Source organism: Oncorhynchus tshawytscha, linkage group LG15 (assembly GCF_018296145.1).
Source record: "Oncorhynchus tshawytscha isolate Ot180627B linkage group LG15, Otsh_v2.0, whole genome shotgun sequence".
NCBI lineage: Eukaryota > Metazoa > Chordata > Actinopteri > Salmoniformes > Salmonidae > Oncorhynchus > Oncorhynchus tshawytscha.
The window spans coordinates 31394095-31414717 of record NC_056443.1 but is presented as its reverse complement, the minus strand read 5'-3'; the positions used below and the strand labels follow the sequence as shown (position 1 = coordinate 31414717).

Sequence of the window (20623 nt, the reverse complement as noted above, 5' to 3'; positions counted from 1 at the left end):
GACAGACAGACAGAGAGACAGAGCGAGAGAGAGACAGACAGACAGACGAGAGAGAGACAGAGCGAGAGAGAGACAGAGCGAGAGAGAGACAGAGGGAGAGAGAGACAGAGAGAGAGAGAGACAGAGCGAGAGAGAGACAGCGAGAGAGAGAGACAGCGAGAGAGAGAGACAGCGAGAGAGAGAGACAGCGAGAGAGAGAGACAGCGAGAGAGAGAGACAGCGAGAGAGAGAGACAGCGAGAGAGAGAGACAGCGAGAGAGAGAGACAGGGAGAGAGAGAGACAGGGAGAGCGAGAGACAGGGAGAGAGAGAGACAGGGAGAGAGAGACAGGGAGAGCGAGAGACAGGCAGAGAGAGAGCGAGAGACAGGCAGAGAGAGAGCGAGAGACAGGCAGAGAGAGAGCGAGAGACAGGCAGAGAGAGAGCGAGAGACAGGCAGAGAGAGAGCGAGAGACAGGCAGAGAGAGAGCGAGAGACAGGCAGAGAGAGAGCGAGAGACAGGCAGGCAGAGAGAGAGCGAGAGACAGGCAGAGAGAGAGCGAGAGACAGGCAGAGAGAGAGCGAGAGACAGGCAGAGAGAGAGAGCGAGAGACAGGCAGAGAGAGAGCGAGAGACAGGCAGAGAGAGAGCGAGAGACAGGCAGAGAGAGAGCGAGAGACAGGCAGAGAGAGAGCGAGAGACAGGCAGAGAGAGAGCGAGAGACAGGCAGAGAGAGAGCGAGAGACAGGCAGAGAGAGAGCGAGAGACAGGCAGAGAGAGAGCGAGAGACAGGCAGAGAGAGAGCGAGAGACAGGCAGAGAGAGAGCGAGAGACAGGCAGAGAGAGAGCGAGAGACAGGCAGAGAGAGAGCGAGAGACAGGCAGAGAGAGAGCGAGAGAGAGCGAGAGAGACAGACAGAGAGAGAGACACCGAGAGAGAGAGACAGGCAGAGAGAGAGCGACAGACAGAGAGACACACAGAGAGAGACAGAGACACACAGAGAGAGACAGGCACACAGAGAGAGAGAGACAGCGAGAGAAGTCAGACATTAGAAACCTCAGCGCCCTTTAGCCCACATGTTCTGTGATCCTCAGCAGACTGTGAAGTCTGTGTTTGTTGCGCTCTGAGTTTGTCACCTCCAGCCCACTGTCTGGTTTCTGTGTTGTTATCATGTTAGGAGTAAAAAAAGAAAAAAAGGTTTCAGCTACCCTGTTCCCCTTTTTCAAGTCTCTGTCTGGACTGATGTGGTGTGATGTTTTAAAGAGAAAAACACAACTCATATGTCTGTCGCTGACCAGCAAATGAAGGGACAGAGTCTGTCACCTACTTTCTTTTTCATAGATCCCTGCTTCTCCTCCCTCTAATTCGTTCTGTCTCGCTCTCCCTCAGTCCCTCCTTTAGCAGAGGGAGGCAGACTCTCCTTCTCCCTGGATGCAATCGTCACTTGTAAGGGCACAGTGGCAGTGGAGCCCCTGGGGTCACACAAAAGAATTGCCTGTGTGTGTGTGTGTGTGTGTGTGTGTGTGTGTGTGTGTGTGTGTGTGTGTGTGGCCCTTGCCAGTCTCCATGGTGCCACAGGCTAATATTAGCCTCTACCAGGGGAGGGTGACATAGGGAGCAGGAAGAGGGTGAATGCCAGGGCTGGAGAAAGACAAAATGGTTAACTAGGCTAACGAGGTGGTGAAAGACAAAATGGTTAACTAGGCTAACGAGGTGGTGAAAGACAAAATGGTTAACTAGGCTAACGAGGTGGTGAAAGACAAAATGGTTAACTAGGCTAACGAGGTGGTGAAAGACAAAATGGTTAACGAGGTGGTGAAAGACAAAATGGTTAACTAGGGGGCTGACTGGTTGTAGTAGGTTCTCAATATTTTCCTAGCTCTTAGCCATGGTTGTGTTGCAGACATAGAAATGGAATGTAGAGCTAATTTTGTGGTGGTGGTGGTGGTGGTGGTGGCGGCAGCATCCTAGCATGGGTTGGATAATGACGACATCAGGCTATACTAACGGGTCTCTGAAATGGTTCATCGGTCTCTGCGAGGAGGTTCCTTGCCAATTGCCACTCCTTGCTCCTCAGATTGGAGAGCGTGGCAGTTGGGGATGCTGACGGTGCTGGGGGTTTCCCTCATGTGAACTCTACGGCCTAGTAAAGGAAACAGACTTCCAAAAGGCTAATGTTGCCTACAGTCCAGATTCAAAAACACCCGTCTGAAAAGAGACAAAACTTCGACTGACTAAAGAGTCTGGTGGTTTAGCCAACAAATCGACCACAATCTAAAAATCCATTGAGGTCCGAAAACAACACATTGAACAAGCCATTTTTGCAAGGCCAAAAACATTAGAGAACAAAGGATGTCATTCTAAACAGATGCTCTCCTGCTATGTTCTCTTGGTAACGTCAAGCATATTATTAATGTCTAATAAACAGCGCTTGGCAGAACTCTTTCCCCCCTATTAAAAAGAGTACGTGTCCAAAAACAATTCCCCTTTTCTCACCCGAGGAGCCGCCCCCACTCTTTTCACAAGAAAAATAAACTGCTGCAGGAATTAAAATGGAAAAAAATGGAAAAAGTCAATACCATTCAAGCTGTATCCAAAAAAACCCCCCCCCCACTGTGTGTGTTGTAAAAGATTGCAAAACATGACATGATTCTGGGATGGTAGGAGAGGACGTTGAATGAAATCAAATGAGTAGACAGACAGACATGGGGATTCACTTTGTGTTTTCTGAATGAAACATCCTGAAACGTAACGGTGGGGCAGAAAACGCTGACGCTGGTAGAAAGACGGCTGGTTCCCTTGGCGATGCTGAAACTCGCTTGGCTTGAGGAGAGAGGGGGCACCACAAAACAGTACTTTCTGTGCTCTCTTTCCCCCTCTCTCTCTCTCTCTCTCTAGCCTGGGAGAGAGGATTAGCAAGGCCAACAACAAGGAACTTGGGCTTCGTTCAACCATGACGCGAGGGTGTTTTTCAAAACCACACCAGCTTATTTGCATCGAGAATTCTTCTGATCTTGTCCTTCTTGAAACAATAACGCGTTTTGAGCCCCAGAGATAAAGTTGGAGCTCATGCAGAGCTCACGCAAGCAAATACTGCATTCTCACTTGGGTAAAGAGAAGGGGGGGGCGCTTTCCTCCTACAAAGAATTCAATTCTTGTCTGGTGACGGTAAGGGAATAACTTAAAACTCTGGCCCTCAGGCTTTTGGGAATAAGGAAATGCACCCCCAACCCCAACAAGAAAAGGTTAATCAAATACACAAGGTCATTTCCATGTAAAAGGAAACATTAGCATTCAACATGGGAAGCGTATCAAATTTGGTGTCAAATGAAAGCAAAAAGAGTCTATATTTTTTGGGCATGAAGGCAAGTTTTTCAATCATTTTCCATCCTATAAAATTTGGAATAAGCAAAGGCTTTGAATTCTGGTCACACAGCTGGAAAATGGGTCATCTGCAGAAATGATTTGCCTTCTGTAAGAAATATTGCATAGTGTCTGTTTCTGTTACCAGAAACCCACATATCTTTGAGATCTTATCTAATTCCTCTCCCCTGTGATTAAAACATGACACTCTTACCAAATGGGTAAGAGAGTGACCAACAAAATGTTTGTTTTTTTATCAGTAACAAGAGTGACTACAATTGAATTGGCCACAACAGGAAATCATAGCAGTCACAAACCACAGTTGCAGTAGAGCACAGCACATGCATACATTTAATGTATGGGTGGTCCCGGGAATCGAACCCACTGGCCTAGCGCTGTAAGTACCAAGCTCTACCAACTGAGCTACAGAGGACCACAATAATTTTAAAAAATAATTAAAAATAGGACCACAATAATGAGGGATAATTAACATTAACGCCTTAAGGCTAGATTCTGTCGACATACTCATGGTTCACTCAGATCAAATGGTCACGAGAGTGAGAGACAGAGATTTGTTGCACACCGCACATCACCCACCTTAACTGAGCGGAGGTGGTTCGCATTTTTGAAACTATTTAACTTAAAATTGCTTAAAACCTGGACTTTTTAAATGTCATTTTATGAAGCACATCATACCGGCTTTCAAAGTAGACTACTATCAAAATATGACCATAGACATTTTCAGAGAGTGATTTAATAAACCCTTAATAAGCCATTGAAACCAGCCTCTCTCATCTATTGGTTTTCAAATCAACCATATTTTAATTGTCCAGCAGCCAGAGGCATAATCCTAGTCATATTAGTAACCCTGCAAGTTGATGATAATCCTAGTCATATTGGTAACCCTGCTAGTTGATGATAATCCTAGTCATATTAGTAACCCTGCTAGTTGATGACACTGTGAAGTCCATGGAGAACAAGAGCACCTCCTCCCAGCTGCCCACTGCACTAAGGCCAGGTAACACGGTCACCACCGATAAATCCATGATTATCGAAAACTTCAATAAGCATTTCTCAACAGCTGGCCATGCCTTCCGCCTGGCTACTCCAACCTCGGCCAACAGCTCTGCCCCCCCGGCAGCTCCTCGCCCAAGCCTCTCCAGGTTCTCCTTTACCCAAATCCAGATAGCAGATGTTCTGAAAGAGCTGCAAAACCTGGACCCGTACAAATCAGCTGGGCTTGACAATCTGGACCCCCTATTTCTGAAACTTTCCGCCGCCATTGTCGCAACCCCTATTACCAGCCTGTTCAACCTCTCTTTCATATCGTCTGAGATCCCCAAGGATTGGAAAGCTGCCGCAGTCATCCCCCTCTTCAAAGGGGGAGACACCCTGGACCCAAACTGTTACAGACCTATATCCATCCTGCCCTGCCTATCTAAGGTCTTCGAAAGCCAAGTCAACAAACAGGTCACTGACCATCTCGAATCCCACCGTACCTTCTCCGCTGTGCAATCTGGTTTCCGAGCCGGTCACGGGTGCACCTCAGCCACGCTCAAGGTACTAAACGATATCATAACCGCCATCGATAAAAGACAGTACTGTGCAGCCGTCTTCATTGACCTTGCCAAGGCTTTCGACTCTGTCAATCACCATATTCTTATCGGCAGACTCAGTAGCCTCGGTTTTTCGGATGACTGCCTTGCCTGGTTCACCAATTACTTTGCAGACAAGGTTCAGTGTGTCAAATCGGAGGGCATGCTGTCCGGTCCTCTGGCAGTCTCTATGGGGGTGCCACAGGGTTCAATTCTCGGGCCGACTCTTTTCTCTGTATATATCAATGACGTTGCGCTTGCTGCGGGCGATTCCCTGATCCACCTCTACGCAGACGACACCATTCTATATACTTTCGGCCCGTCATTGGACACTGTGCTATCTAACCTCCAAACAAGCTTCAATGCCATACAACACTCCTTCCGTGGCCTCCAACTGCTCTTAAACGCTAGTAAAACCAAATGCATGCTTTTCAACCGATCGCTGCCTGCACCCGCATGCCCGACTAGCATCACCACCCTGGATGGTTCTGACCTTGAATATGTGGACATCTATAAGTACCTAGGTGTCTGGCTAGACTGCAAACTCTCCTTCCAGACTCATATCAAACATCTCCAATCGAAAATCAAATCAAGAGTCGGCTTTCTATTCCGCAACAAAGCCTCCTTCACTCACGCCGCCAAGCTTACCCTAGTAAAACTGACTATCCTTCCGATCCTCGACTTCGGCGATGTCATCTACAAAATGGCTTCCAACACTCTACTCAGCAAACTGGATGCAGTCTATCACAGTGCCATCCGTTTTGTCACTAAAGCACCTTATACCACCCACCACTGCGACCTGTATGCTCTGGTCGGCTGGCCCTCGTTACATATTCGTCGCCAGACCCACTGGCTCCAGGTCATCTACAAGTCCATGCTAGGTAAAGCTCCGCCTTATCTCAGCTCACTGGTCACGATGGCAACACCCATCCGTAGCACGCGCTCCAGCAGGTGTATCTCACTGATCATCCCTAAAGCCAACACCTCATTTGGCCGCCTTTCGTTCCAGTACTCTGCTGCCTGTGACTGGAACGAATTGCAAAAATCGCTGAAGTTGGAGACTTTTATCTCCCTCACCAACTTCAAACATCAGCTATCTGAGCAGCTAACCGATCGCTGCTGCTGTACATAGTCTATTGGTAAATAGCCCACCCATTTTCACCTACCTCATCCCCATACTGTTTTTATTTATTTACTTGCTCTTTTGCACACCAATATCTCTACCTGTACATGACCATCTGATCATTTATCACTCCAGTGTTAATCTGCAAAATTGTAATTATTCGCCTACCTCCTCATGCCTTTTGCACACATTGTATATAGACTCCCCCCTTTGTTTTCTACTGTGTTATTAACTTGTTAATTGTTTATTCCATGTGTAACTCTGTGTTGTCTGCTCACACTGCTATGCTTTATCTTGGCCAGGTCGCAGTTGCAAATGAGAACTTGTTCTCAACTGGCCTACCTGGTTAAATAATGGTGAAATAAAATAAAAATAATCCTAGTCATATTAGTAACCCTGCTAGTTGATGATAATCCTAGTCATATTAGTAACCCTGCTAGTTGATGATAATCGTAGTCATATTAGTAACCCTGCTAGTTGATGATAATCCTAGTCATATTAGTAACCCTGCTAGTTGATGATAATCCTAGTCATATTAGTAACCCTGCTAGTTGACGATAATCCTAGTCATAATAGTAACCCTGCTCGTTGATGATAATCCTAGTCATATCAGTAACCCTGCTAGTTGATGATAATCCTAGTCATATTAGTAACCCTGCTAGTTGATGATAATCCTAGTCATATTAGTAACCCTGCTAGTTGATGATAATCCTAGTCATATTAGTAACCCTGCTAGTTGATGATAATCCTAGTCATATTAGTAACCCTGTCATATTAGTAACCCTTGAGTTGATGATAATCCTAGTCATATTAGTAACCCTGCTAGTTGATGATAATCCTAGGTCATATTAGTAACCCTGCTCGTTGATGATAATCCTAGTCATATTAGTAACCCTGCTCGTTGATGATAATCCTAGTCATATTAGTAACCCTGCTCGTTGATGATAATCCTAGTCATATTAGTAACCCTGCTCGTTGATGATAATCCTAGTCATATTAGTAACCCTGCTAGTTGATGATAATCCTAGTCATATTAGTAACCCTGCTAGTTGATGATAATCCTAGTCATATTAGTAACCCTGCTAGTTGATGATAATCCTAGTCATATTAGTAACCCTGCTAGTTGATGATAATCCTAGTCATATTAGTAACCCTGCTAGTTGATGATAATCCTAGTCATATTAGTAACCCTGCTCGTTGACGATAATCCTAGTCATATTAGTAACCCTGCTCGTTGACGATAATCCTAGTCATATTAGTAACCCTGCTAGTTGACGATAATCCTAGTCATATTAGTAACCCTGCTAGTTGACGATAATCCTAGTCATATTAGTAACCCTGCTAGTTTGATAATCCTAGTCATAAGTAACCCCTAGTCATATTAGTAACCCTGCTAGTTGACGATAATCCTAGTCATATTAGTAACCCTGCTAGTTGACGATAATCCTAGTCATATTAGTAACCCTGCTAGTTGACGATAATCCTAGTCATATTAGTAACCCTGCTAGTTGACGATAATCCTAGTCATATTAGTAACCCTGCTAGTTGACGATAATCCTAGTCATATTAGTAACCCTGCTAGTTGACGATAATCCTAGTCATATTAGTAACCCTGCTAGTTGACGATAATCCTAGTCATATTAGTAACCCTAGTCATATTAGTAACCCTGCTTGTTGACGATAATCCTAGTCATATTAGTAACCCTGCTAGTTGACGATAATCCTAGTCATATTAGTAACCCTGCTAGTTGACGATAATCCTAGTCATATTAGTAACCCTGCTAGTTGACGATAATCCTAGTCATATTAGTAACCCTGCTAGTTGACGATAATCCTAGTCATATTAGTAACCCTGCTAGTTGACGATAATCCTAGTCATATTAGTAACCCTGCTAGTTGACGATAATCCTAGTCATATTAGTAACACCTGCTAGTTGACGATAATCCTAGTCATATTAGTAACCCTGCTAGTTGACGATAATCCTAGTCATATTAGTAACCCCGCTAGTTGATGATAATCCTAGTCATATTAGTAACCCGTGCTAGTTGTTGCATCTTTAGATCTCCCCTCTTAATTTCAAACAAATATTTTAAACTGGCGCATAGCCTACAGACATCTGTGCATTATAATAGGAATAAATAAATATTATAAACATTTTAAATCTTAAACGGTTGTTGCATCAGTCTCATAGCTTCTTTTTTATGCATGTGCCGAGGTCGTAGGTCGTATGTCGTAGGTGGTATTTTGGTTCTGTCATCCCTGAAGTGTCCCAGAGTCTGTTTTGAACAATAAATTTATTTATCTTAATTCAAGCCCTGGAGGGAATTATTTTATAAAAACAAATGTATTTGGTTGCGATTGTAATGTTGCAATATTTTATAGGCTACTAAATGTGGCCACCCATCCTCCAGGAGAGTGTTAAAGGGGCAGTGTTGTATTTTGAGACAGGTTGAATATGCAGATAAACAATAGACAGTGTGTAGCCTACATTTCTGTCTGATTCTCTATGGTAAAAAAAGATAGTAATGCATTATATTTTGTAAAGATGCATCCTTATTTGGTGACTTGAGCTTTTGAACAAGTAAAACTTATTTGTCCTACTTTGGGCTGGGCGATATGGCCATAATATTATATCACAGTGTATATATTTATATATTTTAATTTGACAGTATTTAATGTTGTGGAATAATAAAAGTTCTACATTTGCTTTATGAGTAGTGAGTAGTGATCCCAGGGTGCTTTATGAGTAGAGAGTGATCTCAGGGTGCTTTGGGTAGTGAGTAGTGATCTCAGGGTGCTTTATGAGTAGTGAGTGATCTCAGGGTGCTTTATGAGTAGTGAGTGATCTCAGGGTGCTTCATGAGTAGTGAGTGATCCCAGGGTGCTTCATGAGTAGTGAGTGATCCCAGGTTGCTTCATGAGTGATCTCAGGGTGCTTTTTATGAGTAGTGATCTCAGGGTGCTTTATGAGTAGTGAGTGATCCCAGGGTGCTTTATGAGTAGTGAGTGATCCCAGGGTGCTTTATGAGTAGTGAGAGTGATCCCAGGGTGCAGGGTTTATGAGTAGTGAGGGTGTGCTTCATGAGTAGTGATCTCAGGGTGCTTCATGAGTAGTGATCTCAGGGTGAGTAGTGAGTAGTGATCTCAGGGTGCTTCATGAGTAGTGAGTAGTGATCTCAGGGTGCTTCAGTGAGTAGTGATCTCAGGGTGCTTCATGAGTAGTGAGTGATCCCAGGGTGCTTCATGAGTAGTGAGTGATCTTAGGGTGCTTCATGAGTAGTGAGTAGTGATCTCACGGTGCTTCATGAGTAGTGATCTCAGGGTGCTTCATGAGTAGTGAGTAGTGATCTCAGGGTGCTTCATGAGTAGTGAGTAGTGATCTCAGGGTGCTTCATGAGTAGTGAGTAGTGATCTCAGGGTGCTTCATGAGTAGTGAGTCATCTTAGGGTTGCAACACATACATTCTTAGTTATTGCAATGAGTCTTTCTCCATTCTGATTGTTTTATACTGTTCAATTCATCTTCAATCAAAACAAATTTCAGCACTTTTATCATTTCCTGCACTCAATTGCAGTGGTGGAAAAAGTACCCAATTGTCATACTTGAGTAAAAGTAAAGATACCTTCATAGAAAATGACTCACGTAAAAGTGAGTCACCCAGTAAAATACTACTTGAGTAAAAGTCTAAAAGTACTTGGTTTTAAATATACTTAAGTATCAAAAGTAAATGTAATTGATCAAACGTACTTAAGTAAAAATAATTTCAAAATTATTTTATTAAGCAAACCAGATGGCACCAATTTCTTGTTTTCTTTACGGATAGCCAGGGGCACAATGCAAATCTCAGGCCTAACACAAATGCTTTGTTTGTAAATTTAGTGAGTCCACCAGATCAGAGGCAGTAGGGATGACCAGGGATGTTCTCTGTTTAGTGAGTCCTCCAGATCAGAGGCAGTAGGGATGTTCTCTCTTTAGTGAGTCCACCAGATCAGAGGCAGTAGGGATGACCAGGGATGTTCTCTGTTTAGTGAGTCCTCCAGATCAGAGGCAGTAGATGACCAGGGATGTTCTCTGTTTAGTGAGTCCACCAGATCAGAGGCAGTAGGGATGACCAGGGATGTTCTCTGTTTAGTGAGTCCTCCAGATCAGAGGCAGTAGATGACCAGGGATGTTCTCTGTTTAGTGAGTCTACCAGATCAGAGGCAGTAGATGACCAGGGATGTTCTCTTCATAAGTGTGTGACTGGACCATTTTCCTGTCCTGCTAATAAGCATTCAAAATGTAACTAGTACTTTTAGGTGCCAGGGAAAATGGAGTAAAAAGTACAGTATTTTCTTTAGGAATGTAGTGAAGTAAAAGTTGTCAAAAATAGTAAAGTACAGATACACCCCCCCCCAAAAAAACAACTTAAGTAGTACTTTAAAGTATTTTTTTACACGACTGCTCAATTGAGAATTTCCACGCTGCCACGTAGGGTTGCACGATATGGGCAAATAATCAAAGACTTATTTTTAACCAAATGTTGCAATTGCTATTTGACTTACAAAATAGAGCAAAACTGTTAGAATGACTATTCTAATTCTACAGTTAGAATGTAATAGTGGGCACTTCGAATACAATGTTGCTTGATATGACGACAAATTAAAATGCCAGAGGAGTTATTGTGACAAAATAGGAACTAAAGTGTTGATAAGTGTTTCCTAGGGGACCCTATAAGCTTTGGCTACATTGCATGTTCTCTTAGCTACTTCATGTAGCTAACATATTCTTGCTTTGCATATCACTCTTTGATTTAGAAGATACTGTTGCACAAACAACATTCTGAGTTAGGTCTACACCATCACTGGTATTATTAGGCTGTATTACCTATCTACGTTTGCTCTTACTCAGTACATTTATTAGCTAGCTAGCTATTAGCATTAGCATCTCAAGATTTAGGGCAACAGGCTAAGCCACTACAAACTAGCTGTTTGCTGATGTAAGAAACAAACGAATAGTGTCATTATAGAACACTAGTGGATTTATATTATGAAGTAAAGTGAAAACAGAATTGTTGCATGTACTGCATTAACCATGCAGAAGGAACGCAAATGTCTCACGGTTGAGGAACATCAAATGCGCTCCTTGAGTGACACGGGCGTGGCTAGGTCTGTGTGGAAAGTGGCACCGAGAGAAAGAGCCCGGAGAGAGATGACTCAAGTAGCGAAGTCAACTATAAAAATTGATATTACGTATGGCATGTTTACATTTAACAAACCAAACATTAAAATACCTGTATAGAAGGTAAAGTAAAAGCTCAAGTGCCTAAAAAAAAAAGTTACTGTCAAGCCCTGGCCAGTGTGTAGCATAATAACCAAACATGCAAAGGAGGATATGAAATGTTTATATCTTTGTGCATCTATTCCAGATACATCACCGTGAAGGGAATTTTTTTTTTACTATTATTTTTTCCTTTAATTTTGACAGACAGTCAATGCTGAGACCCAAAGTCTCTTTTCCAGATTAGCCCTGTATAGCACCACAATACACGTCAAAATACAATAAACACATTAAAACAACACATGAATAATTTAGCATTTCTGTATAGTACAGTTCAAGGACTCATTCTCGGGGCGGCAGGGTAGCCTAGTGGTTAGAGCGTTGGACTAGTAACCGGAAGGTTGCCAGTTCAAATCCCCGAGCTGACAAGGTACAAATCTGTCGTTCTGCCCCTGAACAGGCAGTTAACCCACTGTTCCTAGGCCGTCATTGAAAATAAGAATTTGTTCTTAACTGACTTGCCTAGTTAAATAAAGGTTAAACAAATGTTTTACATCTGTTACAGTCATTCTGTTTTTGGGGGTGTTGATCCACTGTTCATCTTACTGTCGTTCAATAACCAAAATAGATGTTTTCAAACTCCAGTGTCATATCACAGCTGACAACCATTTCTTTCTGCAGACAATCTTAATTCAGAATAGATATTTAACAGATTTTTAGAAAACATGGTCTCACAAAAAAAAGAAAAAGATTTTACTGTCAATTCTGTTACCAAACTTTGCATCTGCACTCTTTCTCAAGTGTTTTGGAAACTATATCTTGTTAAAAGCAGATTTCAGCATATAGTTTGTTAAAACGTTGTAATCAATGGTTGTTGCTTGGCAACACTTTAAAGTGAAAGTGTGAGTGTCAGCGTCACTGCAACCCTGGAATTGTACATAACAAATAAAGTAAACCACTTGTTATGTAAAAAAAAAAAAAAAATGGTTAACTAATGTATGAGATGTACGTGGATTGGGCTTATTCTCATTGGCAGACATCCTTGCCTCTTCCACACTCACACTAGCGTGTGGCGGAGGACCAAGTATGGGGAGCGCCAAGCTGGGCGATTGCCAAGCCAAATGACTCAAAAATGTGCCTTTTCATCCCTTGTGTTTCCTCAGAAAGAGATTGAAAGGAGAAAGAAAGAAAGAAAGAAAGAAAGAGAGCGAAATACAAAAAGAAAGAAAAGAAGAACGAAGAGAAAACAAGACTGAGCGTGACAGGGAAGCATGTCATAACTAGGGCTGTTGCAGTGACCGTATTACTGCCACACCAGCAGTCATGACCTCAGTCAAATTCTACGTGACCTTTGAGTCACGGTGATCTCCTCTTATGCACTCTGGACATGCGTTAGTAGTACTCAACTCACTAACAACCATCAGCTCCTAATGGGCTGGTACTCAGGGCACTATGATCCCTCTAAGCACGCAGAGAGAGCAGCTGACAGTTTAATGAAATATGTTTTGTTGTGAAAACATGTTACTATTGATGTCTTCAGATCTACCAAAGATAAATAATGGATTTTGTCCGATGGTGTATATATATACACACACACACACACACACATATATATATATATGTGTGTGTATATGTGTGTGTGTGTGTGTGTGTGTGTGTGTGTGTGTGTGTGTGTGTGTGTGTGTGTGTGTGTATATATATATATATATATATGTATATATACACACACATATATATATATATATATATGTGTGTGTATATATATATATATATATATGTGTGTGTATATATGTGTGTATATATATATATATATATGTGTGTGTATATATATATGTGTGTGTATATATATATATATATATGTGTGTGTATATATATATATGTGTGTGTATATATATATATATATATGTGTGTATATATATATATATGTGTGTGATATATATATATATATATATTTGGGGCGGCAGTGTAGCCTAGTGGTTAGAGCGTTGGACTAGTAACCGAAATGCTGCAAGATCGAATCTCCGAGGTGACAAGGTACACATCTGTCGTTCTGCCCCTGAACAGGCAGTTAACCCACTGTTCCTAGGCCGTCATTGATAATAAGAATTTGTTCTTAACTGACTTGCCGCTCAGATCCCTTTCGCGGGATCATTTGTCAACATCCGGTGAATTGCAGAGCGCCAAATTAAAATTAAATTACTAAAAATATGAAATCATGATATCACAAGTGCAATACACCAAAACACAGCTCAACTTGTTGTTAATCCACCCGCAATGTCAGATTTCAAAAAGGCTTTACGGTGAAAGCAAATCATGCAATTTTGAGGACAGCTCTTTTTAGACAAAACATTACAAACAGCTAGCAGCAAAGTAGATTGCTTTTCTGACTTTCGTGACCAATCTACTTAATCGCTTACCTTTGATGATCTTCGTATGTCTGCACTCACGAGACACTCAGTTACACAATAAATGTTTGTTTTGTTCGATAAAGATTGTCTTTATATCCAAAAACCTCCATTTGGTTGGAGCGTTTTGTTCAGTAATCCACAGGCTCGTGCGGTCACGACGGGCAGACGAAAATTCCAAATAGTATCTGTAAATTTTGTAGAAACAGGTCATATGTTTTTTTAAATCAATCCTCAGGTTGTTTTTACAATAAATAATCGATAATATTTCAACCGGACGGTAGCCTTTTCAATAGAAGAGAGAAAGAAAAGGTCTCACTCCCGGCGAGCGAGCATGCACAAATCTGAGGACATCTGGCTATCCACTGACGCGATGTGATCATTCTCGCTCATTTTTTCAGAATAAAAGCCTGAAACTATGTCTAAAGACTGGCTTCCACAAGGTGTGAACATCGGGAAAGGAATCTGGTTCATTTCCCTTTAGAAATGGAGGATAGGCTTGCAATGGAAAAGAGTAGTTTCAGAAAAACAGCACTTCCTGGATGGATTTTCCTCAGGTTTTCACCTGCCATATCAATTCTGTTATACTCACAGACAATATTTTGACCGTTGTGGAAACTTTAGAGTGTTTTCAATCCTAATCTGCCAATTATATGCATATTCTCGCTTCTGGGCCTGAGAAACAGGCAGTTTACTTCGGGCACGTTTTTCATCCAAACATCAAAATACTGCCCCCTAGCCTAAAGAGGTTCTTAACTGACCTGCCTAGCTTGCCTAAATAAAAGTTAAATAAATCAAATTAAAATAAAAAAATTAAATATATATAACAATAACCGGCTGACAAAATTTCATGACCGCCACAGCCCTAGTCATAACTCAATCAAGTTGAGTCCAACCTAGCTGGTCCATGTTGGCCAATAAGCATCAGGGGATATCGCAATGAAATGAAACCATAGCACCTTTCCAAATCATCCTGGCAACTTTGTTGGGTAAAAACTACAAGTCAGGCAAACTGCATGTTATTCATTGTCTTCCTTCGTTCAATGAATCTGCCTCCGACTTTGGAGAGCATTTACTGAATGTGCATCTCTTCAGTAAAACCATGTGTATAGCGCTCAGGTCACAACGTGTCAAACAGATTGGCTCTTTACCAGCATGCATCTCCTCCCTCAACCGATCCTTCAATGCCTCGGCTCAGGTAGAGGAGGGAGTGAGGCGGGGAGTGCGAGAGTGTCAGGAGGGATGAATCGGTGGACCCTTTTAACTCCACCACAGCCCTCTGCCACCAAAAAGGTCACTGCTTCCACATCTGCTCCTCTCCTTTCATAATGTGTGAACTGAAAGAGGAGAGGACCCTGGAGACCGCTTCACTCACACACACGCAAACCTCAAATCCTGTTTCAGGGAACTCGCACACCAAATACACAGACACGCACACACTCAGTGACTCACACGTACGCTTAACACAACACACTCCCCAAAGCCACAAACACACAAAAATGCGCGTACACACCACCTCTGTCCCTCACAGGCAGGTTTAATGGTTGAAAAGAGGCCTGGCGTTGACTCGACAAAGTCTCCCGACGTACGCCTTTTGGCAAAGGGGTAAAAAGTGTGAGGACTTGAGGGAGAAAAAAATTATGCGAAAGTTGAATCAAATTGCGTTCCCTGGGGCCAAGCAGAGGCATCATTGTGTTGAAATAAGTGATTCATGCTTTTATCATCCCAGGCGATGCCCAGATTGTGTTCTTTCAGCCAGAGCTGCTAGGCTCACTGGTATCCTCACTGAGGTCAGGAAGAAAGATTGCGGTGTAATCTGATCTTATTCCAGTTTTTCTAACATTCAGAGAGCTGTGTTGAGGAGATAGGCTGCACGTAAGTTCTTCACTGCTTCTCTTATGCTTCTCTTATCAAAAGGACAGATCATGTACAATGCCACATGATACTATTTAGGATAAACTGAGCTGATAGAGTTCAGATATAAAGTACCAGTCAAAGTTTGGACACACTCATTCAAGGGGTTCTTTGTTTTAACAATTTTCTACATTGTAGAATAAGAGCAAAGAAATCAAAACTATGAAATAACACATTTGGAGAAAACCAAAAAAAGAAAAGTGTTAAAAAAAAATTGAAATATATATTTGAGATTCTTCAAAGTAGCCACCCTTTGCCTTGATGAGAGCTTTGCACACTCTTGGCATTCTCTCAACCAGCTTTCACCTGGAATATTTTCCAAGAGTCTTGAAGAATTTCCCACATATGCTGAGCACTTGTTGGCTGCTTTTCCTTCACTCTGCGGTCCAACTCATCCCAAACCATCTCAATTGGGTTGAGGTCAGGTGGTTGTGGAGGCCAGGTCATCTGATGCAGCACTCCATCACTCTCCTTCTTGGTTAAATAGCCCTTACACAACCTGGAGGTGTGTTTTGGATCATTGTCCTGTTGAAAAACAAATGATAGTAGGACTAAGTGTAAACCAGATGGGATGGTGTATTGCTGCAGGAGGCTGTGGTGCCATGCTGGTTAAGTGTCCCTTGAATTCTAAATAAATCACAGACAGTGTCACCAGCAAAACACCCCCACATGCTTCACTATGGGAACCACACATGGGGAGATCATCAGTTCACCTAGTCTACGTCTCAAAAAGACAGGGCGGTTGGAAACAAAAATCGCAAATTTGAACTCAGATTTCCACCAGTCTAGTGTAGATTACTCGTGTTTCTTGGCCCAAGCAAGTCTCTTCTTAATATTTATGTCCTTTAGTAGAGGTTTCTTTGCAGCAATTCGACCCTGAAGGCCTGATTCACACAGTCTCCTCTGAACAGTTGATGTTGAGATGTCTGTTACTTGAACTCTGTGAAGTATTTATTTAGGCTGCAATTTCTGAGGCTGGTAACTCTAATGAACTTATCCTCTGCAGCAGAGGTAACTCTGGGTCTTCCTATCCTGTGGCGGTCCTCATGAGAGCTAGTTTCATCATAGCACTTGATGGTTTTTGTGACTGCACTTGAAGAAACTTTCAAAGTTCTTGAAATTTCCCAGACTGACTAACCTTCATGTCTTAAAGTAACATCGAGAGCATCCTGAATGGTTGGATCACTGCCTGGTACGGCAATTGCTCGGCATCTGACCGCAAGGCACTAGAGGGTAGTGCGTACGGCCCAGTACATCACTGGGGCTAAGCTGCCTGCCATCCAGGACCTCTACACCAGGCGGTGTCAGAGGAAGGCATTAAAAATTGTCAAAGACCACAGCCACCCCAGTCATAGACTGTTCTCTCTACTATCGCATGGCAAGCGGTACCAGAGTACCAAGTCTAGGACAAAAAGGCTTCTCAACAGTTTTTAACCCCAAGCCATAAGACTCCTGAACAGTTAATCAAATGGCTACCTGGACTATTTGCATTGTGTGCTCCCCCAACCCCTCTTTTACACTGCTGCTACTCTCTGTTTATCATATATGCATAGTCACTAAATATACATTCATGTACATATCACCTCAATTGTGCCGACCAACCAGTGCTCCCGCACATTGGCTAACCGGGCTATCTGCATTGTGTCCCGCCAACCCCTCTTCTACGCTACTGCTACTCTCTGTTCATCATATATGCAGTCACTTTAACCATATCTACATGTACATACTACCTCAATCAGCCCGACTAACCTGTGTCTGTATATAGCCTCGCTACTGTATATAGCCTCGCTACTGTATATAGCCTGTCTTTTTACTGTTGTTTTATTTCTTTACCTACCTATTGTTCACCTAATACCTTTTTTGCACTATTGGATAGAGCCAGTAAGTAAGCATTTCAATGTAAGGTACCTGTACCGTGTACCTGTGGCACATGTGACAAATACATTTTGATTTGATTTAATGATGGACTGTCGTTTCTCTTTGGTAATTTGAGCTGTTCTTGCCATAATATGGCCTTGGTCTTTTACCAAATCGGGCTTTCTTCTGTATACCACACCTACCTTGTCACAACACAACTGATTGGCTGAAACGCATTAAAAATGAAAGAAATTCCCCAAATTAACTTTTAACAAGGCACACCTGTTAATTTAAACGCATTCCAGGTGACTACCTCACGAAGCTGGTTGAGAGAATGCCAAGAGTGTGCAAAGCTGTCATCAAGGAAAAGGGTGGCTACTTTGAAGAACCTCAAATATATTTTGATTTGTTTAACACTTTTTTGGTTACTTCATGATTCCATATGTGTTATTTCATAGTTTTGATGTCTTCACTATTACAATGTACAATTTTTTACTGGTACTGTACATTACAACCATCTTAACTTAAGCAAGACTATCAGTAAGCCCCTACAATGTGTTAATTTGTTACACCTTTTGCTCACAAACTCAGACATAGGCTATATAAAAACTATCGCTTACATTTTTCCAATAAGAATGCATATTCTAGAATGCATATTCTTGAATGCATATTCTTATTGGACCCAGTTCAGACTGCCCTCTCATCTCTGCACTAGTGCCCTGCCTCAACCACAACTCCCTGCCCTGCCAACCCTGAGAGGGGGCCTTGTCTGTCAGATCTGACCATGAGTCGGGCTGTAGGGGCACTGGGCTGTGTACAGGCCGCCCGGGGTGTGGGCTCTCTCTCTCATCCCTAGCCTCCAGCCTCGTACCCAGCCACATGATAATAATGACCCCGTATGGCATTCTAACCCCCCACTCACTCACTCACTCACTCCATCCCCCGCAGAAAGAAAAGCACACAGCTTTAGTAAATATCATCTGGACAGGTGGCCAGCCAACCAGACCCACCCCGCCTGCCCTCTCTCCAAACAGATATCAGCTCAGGTCTGCTGGAAAGCCCCAAATGAGCAAGCACGCACGCATTTCCCCACCCCCTCCCCCAAAAGGCCCAGCTAATGTCTGTCACCCACTGAGCTGTCTGTGGGGATTACTGACTCCACAGTACAAAAAGGCCTGTGTTTGGCTAATGTGCAGGCAAACCATCGAAATTACTGTTTTGGGTATGGGACTGTTTTGAACATGGGAGATATCCATAGACCAGATAGCTACTGTAGATGCTATTTTGATAGTACCTTATAATACATTATAGTAACATGAATAATAATTAATACTAGTTATTGCATCATAAGAGCATTGGAAACTTGAAAAATTAAGCTATTTAGCAGTAGACTTAAGGCAAGCTATGATGACAATACTATTTCCCAGTCAATTATAAAGTCTGGTGACATACAGGCTATATAAAGGCCATTTCATTGATCTTTTTTTTTTCATAAAATAATTACCCACGTTTCATCTCCCAATTGCAAAATATAGCTATAATCAAAGAAATTAGACAAAGCCCATGAAACTGACTAACATTCAAAAAGATTGCGAGTCTGAGGTTATCATTTACCTCTTCGCCTACACCAGCAAAAATACAGGGTATTTAGACAGATTAGATAGCTGCCTCTTTTAGGATGGCCTTTCAGAAATGTTAAGTAGCTTAAAACTAGTTAAATAATCACAGTAGCTAATTTATTATAGCGTTCGCTATTTCATAAAGCGGCGAACCAACGTTGGACAGGGGCGTCACATTTCAGGCATATTTTCTTTGAGCTTTACATTTCAGTGGCTCTGCGCTGGCTATCTGACGTTTACGGACCTATATAGAAAGATACCACATTCCATATGTACAAAATTTAAAAAACAAAGATCCACAACGTGATGTTTTTGGACTTTCGGGTAGTTTCTAGAGAATTGGCGTTAGGTTATGCCCCTAGTTGCGCTCAAAAATAAAATAAACATTTGTCTGCACCGCGCATGGAGAGGATATGGCACGGGACTGTTGTATAAACACTTCATTATTCGAGTACATTTACGCACCGCAAAACATCGCTTAATCACACGTCTGCAAGTGTATTTACCAACAGTCGATAGAGAAATATCCAGAAAGCTAGCTAGTTAGCCAGCTAACAGCACAGACTTATGAGTTGAACGCAATGTAGGACATTAAACGATGCCTTGCTTGACAAAGCCACAACGTGTTTCAAGCACAGCGGAACAGTATATTCAATTGCAACATGGTTAGGAAGGTGAATTCATTTATATCGTGGGATATATTGTTGAATAAATGTCTTCTAAAAAAATATTACGCAAACACAACTGTTTATTTTTTCCCCAACCCAGACCGATTGTACTCGTGTCGTTGCCTGGTGCTGGAAAAGGACCTCAATGCTAGCTAGCTCAAACCCCACAACACCGCACCGTGGTGCAGCAACAGTCAGCACAGTGGAGTAGTCAAACGAAAACACACACACACACACACACACACACAATACATTTAGACAAAGAAAATGCTTTCCCCGACTGAAAACAAATGGCCATAAATACCCAAATGTGGTCGGCAATCTATGCTCGAACATAAGCAACCAATTCTCTCTGAAAAACTTAAATTCACTTTAACTCCAGTACAACCACCAGCCCTGAATCTCAGACTTACCCTGTCACAACAGGCGCCATCTTCCACAAACTCTCACCAAAACTCCAACACTCGCGATATCTTTTCTCCCCAAGACCAACAATCCGCCGAGACAACAGAAGCAGACTGGCGATGCAGGGACGCTGGAGAGGGGGAGAGGAGTCCAGAAAGGAGGGGGAGGCGGCGGGTTGCTAGAGAGAGTGAGAGAAAAGGGCAGACGCCACAACAATAGGCGTGGGAAACTTCAGACATCACGCGAGACCAGGAAAACTCTCACCATAGACAAGCATGGAGGGATCGTGGAACTATCGCGAGATGGACGTGGAGTGGAGTTGTTGCTTATTTTATAGCGCTGAAATAGTATTCCCACGTGTTTACGGGGTAATAAATTACAGCACCGATTGGAACATAGTTTGGCATAGAATTTTGCACAATGTTGTGAGGAAGCC

At 42.5% G+C, this 20623-nt stretch overlaps 1 protein-coding gene across 1 annotated transcript in view; it reads right to left on the bottom strand.

The window, feature by feature from the left end:
- The window catches only part of LOC112237317 (suppressor of hairless protein homolog), a 95878-nt gene extending 75518 nt beyond the window's left edge, over nucleotides 1-20360 (bottom strand). Inside the window, exon 1 of the mRNA XM_042298469.1 lies at nucleotides 20196-20360. The gene's annotated coding sequence lies outside the window, so the exon portion shown is untranslated. The remainder of the gene's footprint in view (nucleotides 1-20195) is intronic.
- Between the last annotated feature and the right edge of the window lie 263 nt (nucleotides 20361-20623).